The following is a 19,505-nucleotide window of genomic DNA, read 5'->3' on the forward strand; positions in this document are numbered from 1 at the left end:
AGCAACTTCTTTTTAAATGTATTTTTCCAGTACTTTATTTTTATTGTGTCTTACAAAAGTATTAATTTGCATCAAATCAGACATTTTATTTTTTTAAGGTTAAATCTGTAAAATATCTTTTCAATTACAGCAGTTTACCTATATTGTTCTGTATTAGTTTCAGATTACAGCCAAGTGGTTAGAAAATCATGTATTTTACAGGGTGGTCCTCATGCTGCTGCAAGTACCCATCTGGCCCCATATATAGTTATCATGATATAATTGACTATATTCCCTAGGCTGTACTCTACATCTCTGTGACTGTTCTGTAACTACCAATTTGTACTGCTTTAATCCCTTCATCTTTTTCTCCCAGCTCCCCCCGCCCCCCAAAGGCTCCTCCCCTCTGACTACTGTCAGTCTATCCTCTGCATGTATGAGCCTGTTTCTATTTTTTTAAAATATGTTTTTATTGATTTGAGAGAGGAAATATGTTTTTCTTGATTTGAGGGGGGGAAAGAAGCAGGAGAGAGAAGGCAACACCAATGTAAAAAATACCAATTGGCTAGCTAGCTCCTGCATGACCCCTACTGGGGACGGAGCCCAGAACCTGGGCATACACCCTGACCAGGAATCGACCAGTGATCTCTTGGGTCAACCACTGAGCCACACCAGCCGGAGCTGAGCCTGTTTCTATTTTGTTCATTAGATTCCACGTGTAAGTGAAATCATGTTCCATCTCTGTACTGGAGCCGCTGAACTGGCTGGAGAAAAAGAAAGAGCCTAGTCACTGCTCGCACTAATGTCATGATTTTCAACCACAAGGGGGCTCTTACTGCCTGGCAGTCCTAGTTTACACTTGGTATTTTGTTTTCCCATCTTTTCTCTTCTCTCCTATCTGATGCTCCTGCCTACTATTTCACTGAGAAAAATTGAATCAATCAGGATAAAATTTCCACAAGCTATCTCCCAGTTTATCTACCAGCCTACACACCTGTTTACCTTCTCTGCTCATCTCTAGCAAACCTACCTATATTTTTTCCCTTCTGCTTACTCAGACACTGATCCAACACATATCATCAGTTTCTTTGCTTTATACTGGACCATCCCCATCCGTATAAAATATGCTGCTATTTTTTAAAATGTTCTTTGAAAAAAATTCTTTATTTGACTTCCTCCTTCAGTGACCAACCACAGAAATATGAAGGATTTTGTAAAAAAAAACCAAACACAAAAAACACAAAGAAACCACTACAGTAAACTTTTCAGAGGAGTAGTCTATATTTGCTTTTACCTATTTTACTTCCTTTATTTGCTCTTGATCTTTCTCCAGCTGGGCATTCTCTCCACCACTTCACAGAAACAGCTTTTGTAAAAATCATCAGTGACCAACTTGTTTCTAGGTCTTGCAATCAAGTCTTACATAGTCTTCAATTGACTTGACCTATCACAGCACTTGACATAGTTAATCCCCCTTCCTGAATCACCTTCTTCCCCTTGGTCAGCACTGTCACTCTCTTGTGGTTCTCTTCTACCTCAATGGTCATGCAATTTTTTTTCTCCTGGTTTCTCCTGCTCTGACTTTAAATGCCCTGGGACTCAGTCCTCAGGCCTTTTCTCTTTTCTAACTGTGCTTCATCCAGGGTTAGTTTATTCGTTCTCATGGTTTTAAGTATCATGTACGTGCTGGTGACTTCTGATTTTTTGTTTTATCCCAAACCATTCTCTTTATCTATCCAACCGCCCATTTGATCTCTCCACTTGAGTGTTTACTTTTCATGTTAAATTTAACTGATTAACTCTGATCATTTGACCCCCTCCATCTTGTTCCTTCCAATCTCATTAAGCGACAACTCCATATTTTCAGCAGTCAAAATTAAACCTTAAAATTAGCATTAACTCCCCTTTCCCTTGAAATTTTCTATTAGAAAATTCTGTTGACACTACCTTTAATACCCAGAATTTCACTGCTTCTTGCTACTTTCCCCAATATCTTTCTAGCTTAAGCTACTTTTACTAGTAGCTCTCCTCTGGATGACAGCAATAAACCTTAACTGGTCTTCCTGTTAGCATGCTTATCCCAGTTTAGTCCACTCAATACAACATCCAGACTGACCCTGTAAAAATAAGTGTGATCATATCACTCCTTTATGTAAAACTCTCCAAAGCTTCCTATCTCCCTCAGATTGAAAGCCAAAGTTCCCACCAATGCCTACTATAATCTGACCAAACAGTAACTCTGTGACCCCTTTGGCTACCATTTACCCACTTGCTCACTCCACTCCAGTCACTCTGGCCTCCTTGTTGTTCTTTGAATACTTCTCAGGCCATTTGCATTGACACTGTTTTCTACCAGATATACATAGAGCTGACTCCTTAACTCTTTAAGTTTTCTGTTTAAATAACACATTAGAAGAGCTTTATACTGCCTTTCTATTTAAATTATAACCTCTTTTTCCTAGAAATCCTTATTCCTATTTCCTATCTTCCCTCTTCCATAACTTTTATATAAAACAATATGTGTTTTGCTTGTTTATTATATACTAGGCCCAGTGCATGAAATTTGTGCATGGTTAGGGTCCCTAGGCCTGGCCTGGCGCTGCCCACTCACTGGTCTTGCCCTCCACTGCCACCACTGGTCACCTCTATCTGTGGGGCAACCGGTGGGGCAATTGGGGGACCCTCCCACAGGCACCTACCTTGGCTGGCCTGGCTCTGCCCACTCGCCAGCCCCAGCCCCCACCACTGCCATTGGCCTGGGCTTGCGGGGATATTATATAGGCTCTTACTAGAAGGTAAGCTCCATGAGGGTAGGAATTTAATCTCTATTATTCAGAATACTGCCTGCTGCATCCTGGCACTCAATACATTTTTGTCAAGTAAATGAATAAAAAATAAATCTTTATATGAGTTGGAAAACTGAGACACTTAAATATTCAATAATAGGATAACGTCCAAATGAATCACGGCATAACTATGTGATGAAACAAATACATTCATCAAAATAAGCATTAAAAGACTATTTGGTGAAAGGGAAATACTTAAACTATGTATAAAATAAAGAAAATAAGATGCAAAATTTTTGTAGAATAGAATAAGATTTTGTTAAAATTTGCATACAAATATTTTTGGAATATAATTTATAATGTATATTTTTATTATTAACTGCAAAACATAAGAATAAAAAATTGGAAAGAAGGTCAGAAAATAATCATGACTTCTAACTCTACTGTTTAATATTTCTGCAAAAATATTAGCTAATGAATTTGGAGGAGCAATGTAAATGAAAGAAATGATAAAGCAAAATTTTCATTATTTGCTAATAGTGTAATTATGTGTAACTAGGAAACCAAAGGAAATCTGAAAAGCCATTGAATCAAAATAAAGCAGTAAGGTGATGGGTTGGAACTGTATTCAATCAAAATAAATAACTTCCCAATATAAAAAAATTGTCAATAAGAAAATAGTAATGAAGAATAGATACCACCCAAAAGAAAAAAAAAAGAAAAATAAACCAGATAAAGAATGTGTAGGACCTACTAGTATATGGAGAAAATATTTAAGATCTCTGAGGAAGATCTTAAATATGTTTTTATATGTGTATAAGAGTTTTTAGCATAATGAATTTTATTCAGTTATTTTTCTTTTAAATCCCAGTAGTTTGGAGTCCAGATAATCCTACATCCTGTATACCCTTCAGGATAGATAACCTTTATAAATATGTTAAATGAGTAAGGAAGTCTGTTCTATAGAACTTTAGAAGACAGATACCAAACAAATAAAATTCATTTTTAGTTTGAGAATTGTTAATCTGTAGCTGTTCTCTCTTGCAATAATCAGATAACAGTAGTTGATGTAAAAGCCACTCTTAGATAATGAAGCAAAATGATTTTCTCTGTGATAAACTGATGTGAATCTTACCGTCCTTTAAGTAAAAGGACATGTAATTGTCTCATCCAAGTAGAATCAAATTCACTTCACAACAATTTAAAAAATATAGAACTCCATGTTAGAAATGTTTCCACCGCCAATTTTTAACCTTTTTTTAATTGAAAACGGGCACTAAAGAAAAGGCTTCTCCCATCTCATGCTCCAAAGCTGCAGAAAACATTTACTTGGTGTATGATTACACCTTCATCAGTAGTATAGGAATGAAGACCTTTCACACACATTAATTCATTTTGATCATTGGAACAATCCTTTGAAATTGGTATTATTATTTTATTTTCGTATCCCTTTTATGGATGTCAGCCTGGGGCTTGAAAGAAGGAAGTCACTAGGGGAAGGTTTTAGAACCAAGGGAGTACCCAGAAAACAAAGCCAACAGTAATATTTACTGAATGAATAACTTCCTAATAGCTCAGTGATAGTAAATCAAAGCCAGATACAGGAAATACAGAAAGGTCACTAATTATGTGTTATTAATATACTAGTGGCCCAGTGCATGAAATTTGTGAACATTAAAAGGGGATTAATTAGAGGAAATATTTTAATATTGCTATTTGCCCTTTCTCTATAATAGAAGTGTCAGAGATGAAAGAGAATTAGTAAAATGTATATGAAAATTTCCCTCCTATCAGAGTCTGGGGCGCATTGTGGGACCCAGAGTCAAGTCCCCACCCACGTGTGGTGCCTCAAAATCACAGGAGACCCAGACCTGGCCAGCCCCACCCCCGTCAAGCTCCACCGGGTGGAGGCGGGGATGCGGCCTCAGGTCCCGCCGCCAGGCACCAGGGTGGGGATCGTGGCCTGAGAACACCTGTCAGGCCCCGCCAGGCAGGGTTGCGCCCTAAGGTCCCCTAAGGTCCCCCGTCAAACCCCTCTGGGTGGGGGCACAGCCTGAGGTCCCCTGTCAAGCCCTGCAGGAGACATGGCCTCAGATCCCTGCTGATCGATCGTTAAGGCTTGTTATGGGAACTCAGCCTCCGCTATGGGTGCAGCCATCTTGTGTTACACAATCCCTGCCTCCGCTGTGGGTGCAGCCATCTCGACTGTTATGGCGTGATGGTCAAATTGCATATTCCCTCTTCATTAAATAAGATGAAACCCATGTGTGCCTGTTTCCCTCTGAACTCAGTCCCTCTGCTTATCTTCCCCCGACCTCAGCTTGCCTGCATCCTGCTAGGTTGTTGCTGCTTTACTGGTGGCTGTGAACTCTGCCACAGTGGACTTCTCCACCACCCATCCTCTTACCCTTCCAAGTTTATTCTTCCCTGAGTATTCTTTCTCCATCTTAAGTACCTTTTAAAGAGCCCTCTTTCCAGCTTTATAGTTACTTGCATATGGTAGCTTAATCATGCATCAGGTTAAAATTTTCCTGTTTAAATTCCTGTGCAGCCTTTGTCTTTTGATTGAACCACACTTACACAGAGGGCCTGAAAGGACATGGGAACTCTTCCCCCCCACACCCCGAGTCTGGAATTCAAGCCCTCATTGGTAATACCCGACTCATTGGTTATTGGTCTTTAATATCTCTTTATCTTCCAATCAAATAAGGTAAAAACACATAGATTATTATAATTTTCTCCTTGCAAGATAATAACATGAAAATGTTTGGGCAATAAATAAGCAAAGCCTGTTTGTCTGATTACATACAAATTATGGTTATATTTCTTTAACAACTTCAGAGCTGGTTTGTGTTTATGTCTAAGACTCAGATATAATAATTAGATCTATTTCTCAATTACAGTAAGTTTTCTTCATGTAAATAGTGAGACAAATGCTTGCAAATGGTCTCTCAGTTGATAATTTTGTTTTATTTCTGTTTTACAAGAATTAATCCATTTATCTTCAGCTAAAGTTGCTGAACTGTGAGGTTGATGAACTACAGCCGTATTTAAGGGGTCTCTAACAGTTGAGCCTCACTTGATTCTGATTAATCCAGCATAAAAAAGCAAAAGAGTAAAATAGCTTATTGAACTGTTAACGATCACCTTTAGGATGTTTAGGTTAGATGTTTTGCTTACTGTAGCTATACTAGGCAAGCCCCCTTTAAGTCAACATGTTTTCTTGACCTGTGTTGTCATCTACCAGAAAAAGACTCCAGATTTTGGGAAAGAGATACATGTGATCAAGGCAATGTGTATGTTTTAGCTATTGAAAATTCCATGCAATAAAGATTATTGAAAACACAGGATAGCCTAATACAAAGTTAACATCTATGTGCTATGTTTCAATCCCTATGTTAGCTTTTATAGGAAGTATTTATTTCTCACGAGCCCTAAAAAAATTCATTTACTGTACGAATATTTCTGAATTTCCGTTATGTACAAGTCAGCACTATTCTAGGTGCTAAAGATGTAGCAGTGAACAAAATAGTTCTTGATGTTGTGCTTGATGATTTTTAGTGGGATTTGGCAGAGTCACCTAGTTATTTGCTAAATACTCAGCTCCCATTCCAGAATGTAGAAGTATTATTGAAAGTTGAGAAGTGGTACTCATACAAGGAGTACATCTTCCAACTTCCTTTCCCCTTCCCCCTATCTAGGGTGGGTTATGTGACTGAGTCTTGCCAATAGAATGTTGTGTGCTCTTTCCAGGTCTGACCCATAAAAACCTTCCATTCATCCTCCAAGTATTCTCTCTTCCCCTGGTCACTGGTTGAATGTTGCAGCCCAGAGCAACCATCAAAGATTACAAAACCTTCAATGATTGTTCTTAAATGAATAATTGACCCCTTTCTGCTTTCAAGGAGACTTATGCATAAGTTCTGGTCTTCTGGTAAGCAGATGCTGAAATGAATTTAGGAGTGCAAGAGATTTATTGAAGTAAGGGGAACGAAAGGCTGTGAAAGCTAAAGAGTGAGGAAGTGTACTTGGGTAGGGGAAGACTTCCGACTGTGATGCTGATCTTACATCTGTGAAAGGAATGAAGGAAGAAGGCAGATCTAGGTAGGGAGAATCTCAGAGTACAATACAGAGCTGATAAAATCCTGGCCAACCCAATGGTGAATCCAAAAACCAAGAACACATTAAAGGAGAAATGGCTAGGCTCAGTCATTGGATTGGCGCTTCCTGGGAAGAGTATGGTCTTGGCTGAAACACTGTGGAAAATCTCAAAGCACTACAGTCAGAGGCTGTTAGCTGCAATACTCAGTTGAATTTCAATTCATTACTATACACACACACACACACATATACACACACATATTGATTTCAGAGAGGAAGGGAGAGGTAGAGATAGAAACATCAATTATGAGAGAGAATCATTGATCGACTGCCTCCTGCATGCCCCACACTGGGAGCCCGCAACCAGGGCATGTGCTCTGACTGAGAACTGAACCATCACCACCTGGTTCATAGGTCGATGCTCAACCACTGAGCCATGCCAGCCGGACAAATTTCAAATTCTTAAAGAGAAAAATGGCTCACCATCAAGGTGGCCACATTACATGAGTGAGAATAGACTTCTATAAATTTCTATTATGTTATTACACCAAGTTCTCTGGGTTAATCTGTTAACTAGTATATGGGGTACAATCAAGATATAAAATATATTAAATATCAGGCAGTAATGAGTATTATAAAGAAAATAGAGGAATATGGTAAGAAATGGGGTCAGGTAGAGCAACACAAATTTTCACTTGAGCATACTTTCCACAGAGGTAACCAACAGATACATTACTAATGTACTACAGAACTACTGACAATCCAAGAAGCTAAGGCTACTTTGCCAAAGATTTTGAAACAATTCAGGAAAGGTAACACTTAAAAGTTGTAATTGGGCCCTTTGAGAAATGTGTTTTGATCAAGGAATCTTTTGGTGACCTCATATTTGCAATTCCTTCAATTTACATAGCAAATTAGAAGTTGGTACTTTGCAGTTTGCTTGTGTGATCATATGGGTTTTCCCTCTTGAGCCTTGAAAAATGATGTGAAGTAGGCAGGAAACCAGTCTATTTCTCAGATAAGAAGAGGAAAGTCAGCTGAAGAAAATTAATGTATTTGGTCAAAAGAGACCCAATAGGAACAGTACCCATGTCCTCACAATTTTACCCCTAAACTCTGTCTACTACACCACACTGCCTCTCAAATACCACCGTGTAGGCATCCACCTGTTTTGTTGTTTTTTTTTCCCATGTGGGAAACCAATTCTGAATGTCAGAAGCAAGTCATTCCACAGATAATGATTTTTTTATAGCGGAGGAAAATGTATATGATACAATCTCAGACTATGAAGGAGGCACTATGGATGAAGGAAGTGCTTCCCCTGTTTTATTATTTATACTCAGAGGCTGTGATCTGCTGGTGTGCTCTCTCTGGTGTGAGCCACATTCTCTGTTGCTTTCTGTTCTGTGTTATTTATTAATTTTGCACTCAGCCACCTTTTTCTTTTTCATTGCACACAATAACATTCAGTATTGCGAACTCAAATTATTTTTCCATGCTGCAATGAAAGCTTGTCCCCGTTTTTTTTTTAAATGGAGACATTAATAAATTACTATTTAGAAACTCTGATAAAGGTTGGATAGTATACATATAAATCATCTACCTATTCATCAGGAATTAATTGCTTTCAAATACCAAGAATGTTCAATAAACAGTTGACGAAAATGAAAAGGTATTCTTAGCAGAGGCAAATTATTAGAAGAGTGGCTCTCACGGTGTGAGTCTGTTATGAAGGCACTAGTGAGCAGTTTACTTCTATAAGATCTGACTACAAGGGTATCTGAAACATTGACCCTTTTTAAAATTTATTTTTATTATTATATTTTAAAAATATTTTTATTGATTTCAGAGAGGAAGGAAGGGAGAGAGATATAAAAACATGAATGATGAGAGAGAATCATTGATCAGCTGCCTCCTGCATTTCCCACACTGGGGATCGAGCCTGCAACCTGGGCATGTGTCCTGACCAGGAATCAAACTGTGACCTCCTGGTTCAACCACTGAGCCACACTGGCCGGGCTGATCTTTTTTATAAAACAGAAATTCTTGCAAATAAATCTTGAAAGAGATCCTATAATTATATTGCTTTTCTCGCGGAGATTCCTGATACATTGTAAATGGAAAAAAACAACAACTTACCAATGCCTGCTATTGAGAGCAGAGGCAAGACGGCGGGCCTTGATTTCTAAACGCACATCATCATTTAACTTTCTTTTATTGACTTATTGGCTGTCAGACTAATATTTCAGTTTCTTCTGTTAAAATTGTTTTTGAAGATCTAGTCCTTAAGTTCCACACCTAGTTTATCTGTTCCATAGCCATTGTTTCAAATACTTTGAAGTGGCTATTCTCAATAGGAAACCATATCAGAACATTAGAATCACCTAGGAAGCATTTCACATTACACTCCTCTTTTCTTTTTCTCTTCCTTACCAGGCTTTGACCTGACTCCTGAAATCACTCCTTATAAAGGTGCTTGGAACAAATTCATGGACGCATTGGTAGGATCATTCCTTCATAAGCCTTTTTGACTGTATAATCTTGAAGAGAATAAAGCATTTTACTGACCATGAACAAAGCCACAAATCACCCAAGCTTAGCAAATAGCAGAATATAAACTAGGGCAATAAAATATGGGAAACAAATTACATTTTTAATATTCTTTTCATGTTAATAATCTCTAACCTGTTACTGACTATACTTATAAGGAATTTTAAAATGTATTACCTGTATACATGCATGCTTCCAACGGTTTATTATAATAAGATTTTAATCCTGTAGAGTTATTCCAATTCATTCCTCCAAGATATCATTACTTTGCAGAATAGCTAAAAGATGGGCAAGTGGGTATTTGACATACTCTGTGGTGATTATCATTAAGTTCTAAATATCTACCTATACCAGGAGAGCTGAGATCAGTTAATCACTGTATTTAAAAATTAACTGGGTGAAAAAAAAAGCATAAGTATCTCAGAGACAGCTTAAGTGTGCTCAGAAGAAAGATCCTGAATGGGTGTGGGCCAAGGGGAAAGTCAGGGAGACAGCTTTTGATTATGTGCAGAGTGAAGAGGAAGCAGGAAGACCTAGTGTTCAACGTTAGGCATCGCTGACTGTGTACTCATTGTGGTTCATGTTTCTAATTCCTGAAATCATACATATCTGTAAAGCCCTGCCCTCTCTAAGGTCTTGTCACATGAGATTGCTCTTCTTCCTGATGTATTATTATTATTATACAAATTGGACACAGGACCTTCCCCACTTTTAGCTCCTTAAGTAATAATCTCCACTCACTGCCATTGTCCCTAGACATAGCTAATTAAATCAAGAGGAAGAAAACAGATCTAAAAGTTCTCATCCATAGCCTGGCCAAAACTTCTGACCTCCAGCAAGGGCGTGGCCCAGGGATTTGGGGATGGAAATCCAATTCCTGGAAAAAAAGAGAGAGCCAAAGTGGAAAATCATGAAGACGCAAGGATTGAGTCTGAATCAAGAAAAGACTTATACTTAATTTTGTGCAAGATAAAAAGGTATATTAGAACAGAAAATAGGTAACCAGAAAAATCATCCAAAATTCAGAATTGGTATACAAAGATTGCTGGGTGTTTCTTCACGGCACTACTGGCTGGCTTTTTATTGACTAGGGTATTTTATGCCTCAGTGGGAGCAGAAGTTAAGCTATAGATTTTTGTCTGTTAGAGTGGCAAATGATTTCCATCCAGTGGAACAGATATAGCAAAGCTTATGACTTAGTGCCCTGAAAGACATTAACCACTTTTGTATCTAAGCCAGCTATTTTGTTCTAACACTCTTTGAATAAATTCCCTATATACATCATGCTCCTCAAATGTTCTTGGGCCAGTTTTGATATCTTTATAATAAGCTTCTTATTAATTAATGCATTAAGTAAAATCTTTGGCATGTTTTCTGTTTTGTATTTGTATGAAATCATGATTTTTGATCTTTTGAGAACTAGAGTAACAATTTTGGACTTCATCACCGAGGCATCCAACATAACTCATTTTACAGAAACAAGTCAATTGTGTTGCCAGAGGTGTCTACTTCAGAGCTTGCTAAGCCCACACACATCTTTTCTTGGCTTCCCGAGTGAATTCCAAGTGACTTTGCTGACTCTCTAGTTTTTCCCCTCTAGTTTCTTGGTCCCTAGTCCCCACTGCCATGGCTGGTAAGTAACTTCTGTGTATAGCAGTTAAAACTGTGCATTAGGCTTTATGATCTGGCCATTTGGTGATTGAGAGAAAGCAGGATCCAGGTAGTAGCTTTTTTTGTTTGTCTATGAGTGAGCTCAAATACTAGTACACTAAGAATTTCATGCCAACAAGGAAGAAAAATAGTTGTTTGAGATCTCAACCAGTGAGGTTTTATATTTTTATGTTTACTTCTAACCTGTGACTGAGTTGTAAAACAAACTAAAAACTATGTTTTAGTGAGCCTGTGGTCAGAAAAGTACTTTCCTAATGTGGAAAGTTTCAATAGATTAGTTTATTGTCTGCTAAACTATAAGAACTTTGTTTTTATTCATTTGATGAGATAAATAACTGTTTATGAAAAAAAATATCTACCAAATTCACAAATATAAGAAACCAACTTTCTAAGTATTATGGATGTGCTAGAGACTTAAGAAAAACAATTCCTTCTTACATAAGCCGCTAGTTTAGAATACTTTTTTTTGTATAAAATCTAAGTTTACAGAATTATGATGAATATTTGGACAAATTAGACTGGCTTAGTGATTGTGGTTTTAAAAATTAATAATCACATTTTGTCTTTCCTTGAATTAATCATTAAAGAGTATGAAGTAAGCATACTTTCAAAAAATAAGGTTTGTGTTTTTCCTGGCCAGGTAGCTCAGTTGGTTGGAATGTCTTCCTGATACACCAAAGTTATGGTTTCAATCCCTGGTCAGAACACATAAAAGAATCAACCAATGAGTGCATAGATAAGTGGAACAAAAATTCAATGTTTCTTTTTAAATTTCTTATTGGCTTAAACTGATAAAGTAAGTTAACATTATTGCTAAATATTGTTTAAGGTTATAAATAAAGCAAACTTGTGTTCAACTGAATTTAATCATCATTATAAACAAATATTTTTATAACACTAATCATGTTTTATAGTGTGTCAGCTTAAATATAATTTCCAAGATCCTTAGGTAACTTGGAAATTGAATGATTAATTCATTTACTTTTTAAATAATCGTTGAGTAGCTGGTTAATTGATAAAAAGGAGGATTATATGCTGAAATAACCATGTGAATCATAACTGCTAAAATGGTAATACCCTGCATGTGAAAATTAGTTTGACCTTTACATAGGAAAAAAATACTTGTAGTAGTATTATTGTTTTTTGGTGCATCACATTTTTTCCAACATTAAAAAAGAATAGGAGATAAAAGCACATAATTCATGTTACATCTAATGACTTTTAAATTTATTTTAATATTAAATAGTAATTATGATGATTTTTCAATCAAACAGCACAAAAACTCACTGAAAAACTTGTTACCCACGTCCCAGATCCCATTCCATTCCCAGAGGTAACCACTTTTATTTGTTGAGGATCCTTGAAAGTTTTAAAATGCATATTTGATTAAGACAAATATATATTATTTTTATCTCTTTGTTGTCTAAAGGCAACTCATTGCTTTTTAAAACAATTTTTTATTTATTTTAGAGAGACAGGAAGGGGGATACAAACACACACACACACACACACACACACACAAACACACACATATTCATTGATTGATTCTTGTATGTGCCCTAACTGGGGATCGAACCCACAACCTTGACATACCGGGAAGATGCTTGAACCAAGTGAACTACCTGGCCAGGGCAATCTACTCCTTTTTAAACATAGTATATCTTGGGAAACTTTCCATATCAGTACACTTTCTCTTATTTTTTTATATCTGCATAGTAGTATCTCATTGTATGGCTATGTCTCTATTAAAAAAAACACAAACATTTAGGTTGTTTCCAACCTTTTATTATTCCAAACAATGTTTCACCAAATATATTTGTATATATATTATTTCATATGTTAGCTAATGTAGTAGTAGCTGTCATACATTCAGTCACTATGTTCAGTATATTTAGTAACTGAAGTATATTAAAAGATGAGATTTGTGGGTCAGAGTGTACATGCATTTTAATGTTAATCTATGTGGCTAACTTTTCTTGCCATAGGACTTGAATCTATCTATATTCCCATTACTGATGGATGAGAGTCTGCTAAACTTTCAAATAATTAAACTACTTTGTTCTTTGCCTTTGATTTTGCTTATGGTGTTTCTTCAATGTTTGTTTGTTTTTTTCTTTTTCTCTTTGTCACGTAGGAATTTTCTTTTTCATAGTTGAACTTTTCAATCTACTTTCTATGGTCTTGGATTTAAGGGTTTTTTTTTCATGTTTTCTTGTAGAACTTTTCTTAGTTTATTCTTTTATATACAATTTAGAATCAGTTTTCTGGTTCTTAAAAAACTGGTTGGGGGCATTAGTTTACATTTAAAAATTAGTTTAGAATTACTATCTTTATGATGTTGAATATACATATTCAAACATGGAATGTCTTTCCATGTGTTCATGTTTTCTTTTGTGTCCTTCAGTGGTTTATCAAAGTTTTCTCTCTCTATATGTCTTATACATTTCCTGTTCAGCGTATTTTTAGATATTACTGTTTTTTTTTGTTGCTAATCTAAATGAGATATTTCATTTATTATATTGTCTAACTCATTATTGTTTGTATACATAATAGCATTTTTATATGTTGATATATTTGTTATTGTTTATAACAGTTTTCAATTGATTTGGTTGGGTTGTCCAGATATATTCTCATACTTTTCTACAATTAGTGACAGTTTTACAACCTTAATTCCAATGTTTAGATCTTTAAATTTTTCTTCTATGCACTGCCTTGAAACACAATAATAATGTTAAAAAATCATTGTAATAGTTGCATCATGATCCTCTCCCTTACTTTAGTAGAAATCCTTTCATTGTTATATCTAAACATGGCTTTCAGGCTGAGATAGATAGTTTATCTCATTAAGGAAGTATTCATCTATTCCTAGATAATTGAGAGGTTGCTTTTTAAAAAAAATATCAAGAATGGCTATTGAATTTGTAAAATGCCTTTTTAATGTCTCTAGAAATAATCCTATGCCTTTTATCTTTAGATCTCTCCACATGATTATTTACCTGAATAAATTTACTAACATTGAATTATTCTTAACCTCTGGGATTCTGGATTTACAAGTAAAATTTCTAAAGATTTTCTTTATGTGCAAACTTTGTTAGGTTTTGACTTCAATGCCACTTGCCTTAAAACACAATTTAATTAGAAAGTTTCATTCTTTTTATGCTTTTTAGTATTTAGATATCATGAGAATTACCTACTCTTTAAAAATTACCCTAGGAAAATTATTGGCTTGGTAATTTGTTGGGAAATTGACAAGTTCTACAATTTCTTCTCTTTGGACTTCCTATGTCCTCTAGGAACAGTTTTGGCAAATCACATTTTCTACAAAAAATATTCATTTTACCTAGGTTTTCAAGTGTATTTTCCTCCAGTAGAGCATGCATTCTCATTGGGGGCAATCAATATATTTTTGGTATGACAATTGTTTCTGGCCCTCCAAATCTTCATCCTAATGACAAAATCTTTATTTGTTAGAATTTTTTTTTTCTTATTAGGGATAAATGAAATGAAATGTAATTGTTAGGGGACCAAAATGAAAAAATGATGGAGACACTATAGTAGATTAAATTTGTTTTTAGGATTATAGTAATATTCACTGTTTCTATGTTTCACCACTGTATCATTTCTTATTTTATGTATTTATATCATTTTTCCTTAATTAATTTAATAATTATTTTATAATTTCTAAAAATCACAGTTTTTGGAATTATTTATTGATTCTAATTACTTTCTTTTCCTAGCTTATTAATTTCTTCTTCTATATTACTTAGTTCTTTTTTCCTGTTTTCATTCTGTTTATTTAATAATGTTTTTTGGCCTTTATGAGTTGGTACTTAATTAACTAAGCAAATACTGAGTCACAGGAGTCTAAGCATTATTATAATTTATCAATATTTTCTAGAAATTATACAATTCACATGAGTTATTTAAGAGAGATTTTTAAAAATAATTTCCAGGTGAATAAGTTTTCTTCTGATTTTTCGATTAATTTCTAGTTTTATTGTATTGTGATCATAGAATGTTATTCATGATTCTTTTAAAGATTTTTATTAAAATTTTTTTATTCCTTAATACAGGGCCATTTTCCACGAAGAAAATGTTAGCCTTAGAAAAAAACACTATGTAGTTTCTACTTTTGAGGTACAGAGTCTTCTACATCCAGAGTTAGACTGAGAAAGATGAGTAAAATTCTTCTATTTTTGGACTCCTTCTATCTATGTCTTTCTATTTCCTGTACTGTCTGCTTATGTAAGTTGCTGCTCTGATGCATTCAGTTCATAAATATTCATAAGTTTTACATCTCCATTGTTTTACTTCTTGTGTTATAAAGTTGCACAGAATACTTATTTGTTCCAAATCCAATTGGTCTGATATCAAGGTCAAACTTGTTTATTGTTATTACTTGTTGTATGTGGGAAGGGATGGAACATTATCTAGGTAAAACGGTGATTTTCCTTTTGTTTTCAACTATTCTAAATCTTTTTAAAAAAATATATTTTATTGATTTTTTATAGAGAGGAAGGGAGAGAGATAGAGAGTTAGAAACATCAATGAGAGAGAGACATTGATCAGCTGCCTCCTGCATATCTCCTACTAGGGATGTGCCCACAACCCAGGTACATGCCCTTGACCGGAATCGAACCTGGGACCTTTCAGTCTGCAGGCCGACGCTCTATCCACTGAACCAAACCGGTTTCAGCTATTCTAAATCTTTAAAGAAACTGTATCTTGTATTGTAGTCCCATTTGTTTATTTTTTCTTTTGTTTCCCTTGCCTGAGGAAATATAGGAGAAAAAAATATTGCTAAGAAATGTCCGAGATTTTACTGCCTATGTTTTCTTCTAGGATTTTCATGGTTTCACTAAAAGTCTTTAATCCATTTTTAGTTTATTCTTGCATATGGTGTGAGTTGATGGTCTAGTTTCATTTGTTTTTTTGCATAAACTTGTCCAATATTCCCAACACCATTTTTGAAGAGACTCTCTTGACCCCATTTTATGTTCTTGTCGCCTTTGTTAAATATCAATTGGCCATAGGCATGGTTTTATTTCTAGGCTTTCTGTATTTGTTAGAAAATACATTAGTCACAGTTTCCATTGCCTTTGTGGCAACTTCCCTCTCCCTCAACTATTGGTAAATATTGATGTTCCTTTTCAGAATTTTTCTTACAGTTTCTTTGCATACTTTTTGTGCCAGTTTCTTCTTTGTCACGACTCACTACTGAACAAATCATGTTCTTCTAGTCAATCTTTGTAGAAAGTTCCTGAAATAGAGAATTCAAGGTAGCTTTCCTATTCTCACGATAAAAAGCTCTTATTTAGTGTTCTATATTAATTTTATATTAATGATCCTCCAAAACTGACAACTCCCACGTAGCTGTAGGATTTGCTTTAGCCAATGGGGCATTAGCAAACATGACACATACAGGAGTTTGAAAAGAGCATGAACATTGGGGCCTGCCCTCTCTCTTCCTGCTGGGAATTCTTCTACCTCCTTAGGAAAAAGCCTGAGTTAACTTTCTGGAAAGAGGCCTCAGGTGTTCAAGCCATCCTTTCTGAGGCCCAAATATATGAATGAGACCCGCTGACACCACCTGGAAAAGAGATAAGCCATCCTAGTTGGGCCCATCCCAACTTCTCACTTCATTGAATTGTAGGCAAGTAATTGGTAGCTTCTTTTTTATTTTTAAATTTTTTTTATTGATTTCAGAGAGGAAGGGAGAGGGAGAGAGAGAGATAGAAACATCAATGATGAGAAAATCATTGATCTGCTGCCTCCTGCACTCCCCCTACTGGGGATCAAGCCCACGACCTGGGCATGGGCCCTTGACTGGATTCGAACCCAGGACCCTTCAGTCCACAGGCCAACGCTCTATCCACTGAGCCAAACCAGTTGGGGCAATTGGTAGCTTCATAAGCCATTGTTCTGGGTGGCTTGCCAAGCATCAGTAGATTACATGCTGCTTCCAGGAATTATGGTTTTTCTATAGACTCGCTCCCTCTGAGTCTCTGAAGTAAATCTGGTTCAGGAGACCATCTGCCAGCAGCTCTGTGCTCCTCAGTTCTTCCAAACAAGAAAGTGGGTTTCCACACCTCATCTTCAAGGATTATGGTTACCCTGACCTGCTGTTCCTGGGTCCCCTGGAAATTGTGCCCTTTATCTCCATCTCTGTGTGCCTCTTTTGCCTTTTCTGCTCCTACTCGCCCACCCGCCCCTTATTTTTTTTTGACATAGCTGCTTTTGTATTTTGCCTCACTAAGAAGTAAATTTAATTTATTTTTTCCTTAATGAAAAAAATTATGGTAAGCCTCTCACTTTCAGGAAACATATTTTTGCTTGTCCTTACTGCTGGTTCCCTTTAATTCTCTTCCCTGGGCCTTTTTCCTATGACTTCTGCCCAAATGGAGCTGCTTTTTGCAACCTTTACAAGTACTTTGGAATTTGTGCATAAAATCTGTATAAACTAGCTGAAAGTGGCATTTGACATTTTCCTCCATTCTCTTTGCTAGTTTATAAAATTTCTAGGGAGAAGTGGGAAATATGTTTAAGTAGGTGACATTATCTTTAATTCTTTTTTTGCAACAAGAGCTCTTTGGACATACTTTTCTGAAGATGTTGTAATAACCTTGGGTGCTTTAGCAATCATTAATACCTTTCAAAGTTCTAATATTCAGAGAGGGAAAGCATGCCACTCAAACTGTTTTTCTCTCTTTTTTTTTCTTTCTTTCTTAGATTGAATCACAATTTAGTTTCCCATCCCACACTCCATTTGGGCAATGGTCTCTTTAATTTAATAAGTCTGGCTAATTAATCCTCACTGCAGTTCGGGAAAAAGATTATATTGTCATTATTATACAGACAGGGCATGTGTCAGCATCATGACTGCATTGCAGGATTTATTGGCTTCCTTCCAGATGTTCGCTGCCTCCGTATTATTAATTTTGGCTTCGGGCTCAATGTCAAGCTAATAGATAAGGTGGATGGTACAAGAAGCAACAGGTCCAAGAAGGCAGCATCTCAGCTGTGGAGAACTGGGCGTTCTACATTCCAAGGGCTAATGTTTGAAAATGTTCCTCCAAAACCACAAAGGGGAAATAGTGCAGGACAGGAGCCCATTACGTCCCCAAATTGGTAAGCTCTCGGGTATGATGCTCATAGTGTGTGTAGGTAAAGCTGGTTTGGGGTAATGGGTGGGTAATAGTAGGCTTTTGCCACTTCTTTGGCAAGCTCCAAATACCCTTTAATACAAAGTTCAGAAGGGATCTAATTCCCTGACCCATTTCCTCTCCAACTAGAGAAAATTCCTCCCACTAATGTAATTGTGTCTCCCACAAGGCTGTGAGCTCCTTGGGAGCAGAGAAGGTGCCCCCACACCTGGCACAGTATATAGTGCTTAGTGCAAAATGGTGTGTGCCATAGTGTGCATTGGAGTAAATTGAGAAATAGGACAGTTTTGTCCATTCAAGTTTTCCTGGTCTCTGGATAGTTGTAGTAGTAGTTCAAGAAGCAGTCACTGCATCTCTCTCTTCCTCCTCGTCACCTTGCCAGCTCTTTTTCTCTTCCTCTGACTGAAAAGGGCTGAACAACTTGGGGAAAGGAAACCTGTGTACCCCCTCCCCGCACCCCACCCACCTGCTGCGTTCTTCCACACTGGCCAGTCCGGCTCCCGGGTGCCAGTTGCTGGGTCACGCAAATCCCCAAGGTGTGGGACCCACTCCCAGCGTGTCTTGCTGGAGCACCTCCACCGCGGTGATCTGGCCCGTGGGATCAGGAGCAGGGCGCTTAGGCACCCTGGAGCTCCTTTGTGCAACAGGAGAGCAGCGGACCCCCGCTTCACACCAGCTCCTCCCACAGAATTTGCCCCACTCGCTCCCTCTGCTCCGCGAACCCCGAGCTCTGAGTGTCCTCCTCCCCACTCCCCTTTGTGCAACCCGCGGCTGCGGAGCTTCTCGTACAGTGCTCACGGCTGATGAGGAGCGAGTGACTGACACGATCCAGGGACAGCGAATCGCTGCCGGCGCGGGCGGCAGGGGGAGGGTGCGTAGTGGCAGACGGCCGCTGGGATTATGAATGGGGGCGGGAGGGGGCCCGACGAGTTTGGGGTTCAAACCAGGATTTTCGGCATCCGGCTTTGGAGAGGCACGCAGGGCTGCGCGTAATCCTTCAGCTCTGGTGGGAAGAGAGATGCCCTGAGCTCCTGGCGGAGAGTGAGGGTTATTTTGCAAAACTCCCTCGGTATCCAGCCGGCGGAGTACTGCGGCGGTCGGCGAGGTAGGTGCAGGAGGAAATAAGCGAGGGGCTCCGGGAGAGGCCGCCGGCTGCTGGGGACGGTGTGTCTGGTTCCTTGGAATTGACAGGTGGTGGCCTCCGCAGTTACAACCTACTCCACACAGCATCCAGTCCCTGCCCAGCCACCACACT

At 37.5% G+C, this 19,505-nt stretch overlaps 1 protein-coding gene across 1 annotated transcript in view; it reads left to right on the forward strand.

The window, feature by feature from the left end:
- The first annotated feature begins 19,143 nt into the window (after window positions 1-19,143).
- Window positions 19,144-19,505, forward strand: part of LOC102771187 (cAMP-specific 3',5'-cyclic phosphodiesterase 4B) — a 435,382-nt gene continuing 435,020 nt past the window's right edge. Inside the window, exon 1 of the mRNA XM_006773277.2 lies at window positions 19,144-19,355. The gene's annotated coding sequence lies outside the window, so the exon portion shown is untranslated. The remainder of the gene's footprint in view (window positions 19,356-19,505) is intronic.

The sequence above is a fragment of the Myotis davidii genome, unplaced genomic scaffold, assembly GCF_000327345.1.
Source record: "Myotis davidii unplaced genomic scaffold, ASM32734v1 scaffold205, whole genome shotgun sequence".
Classification (NCBI taxonomy): domain Eukaryota; kingdom Metazoa; phylum Chordata; class Mammalia; order Chiroptera; family Vespertilionidae; genus Myotis; species Myotis davidii.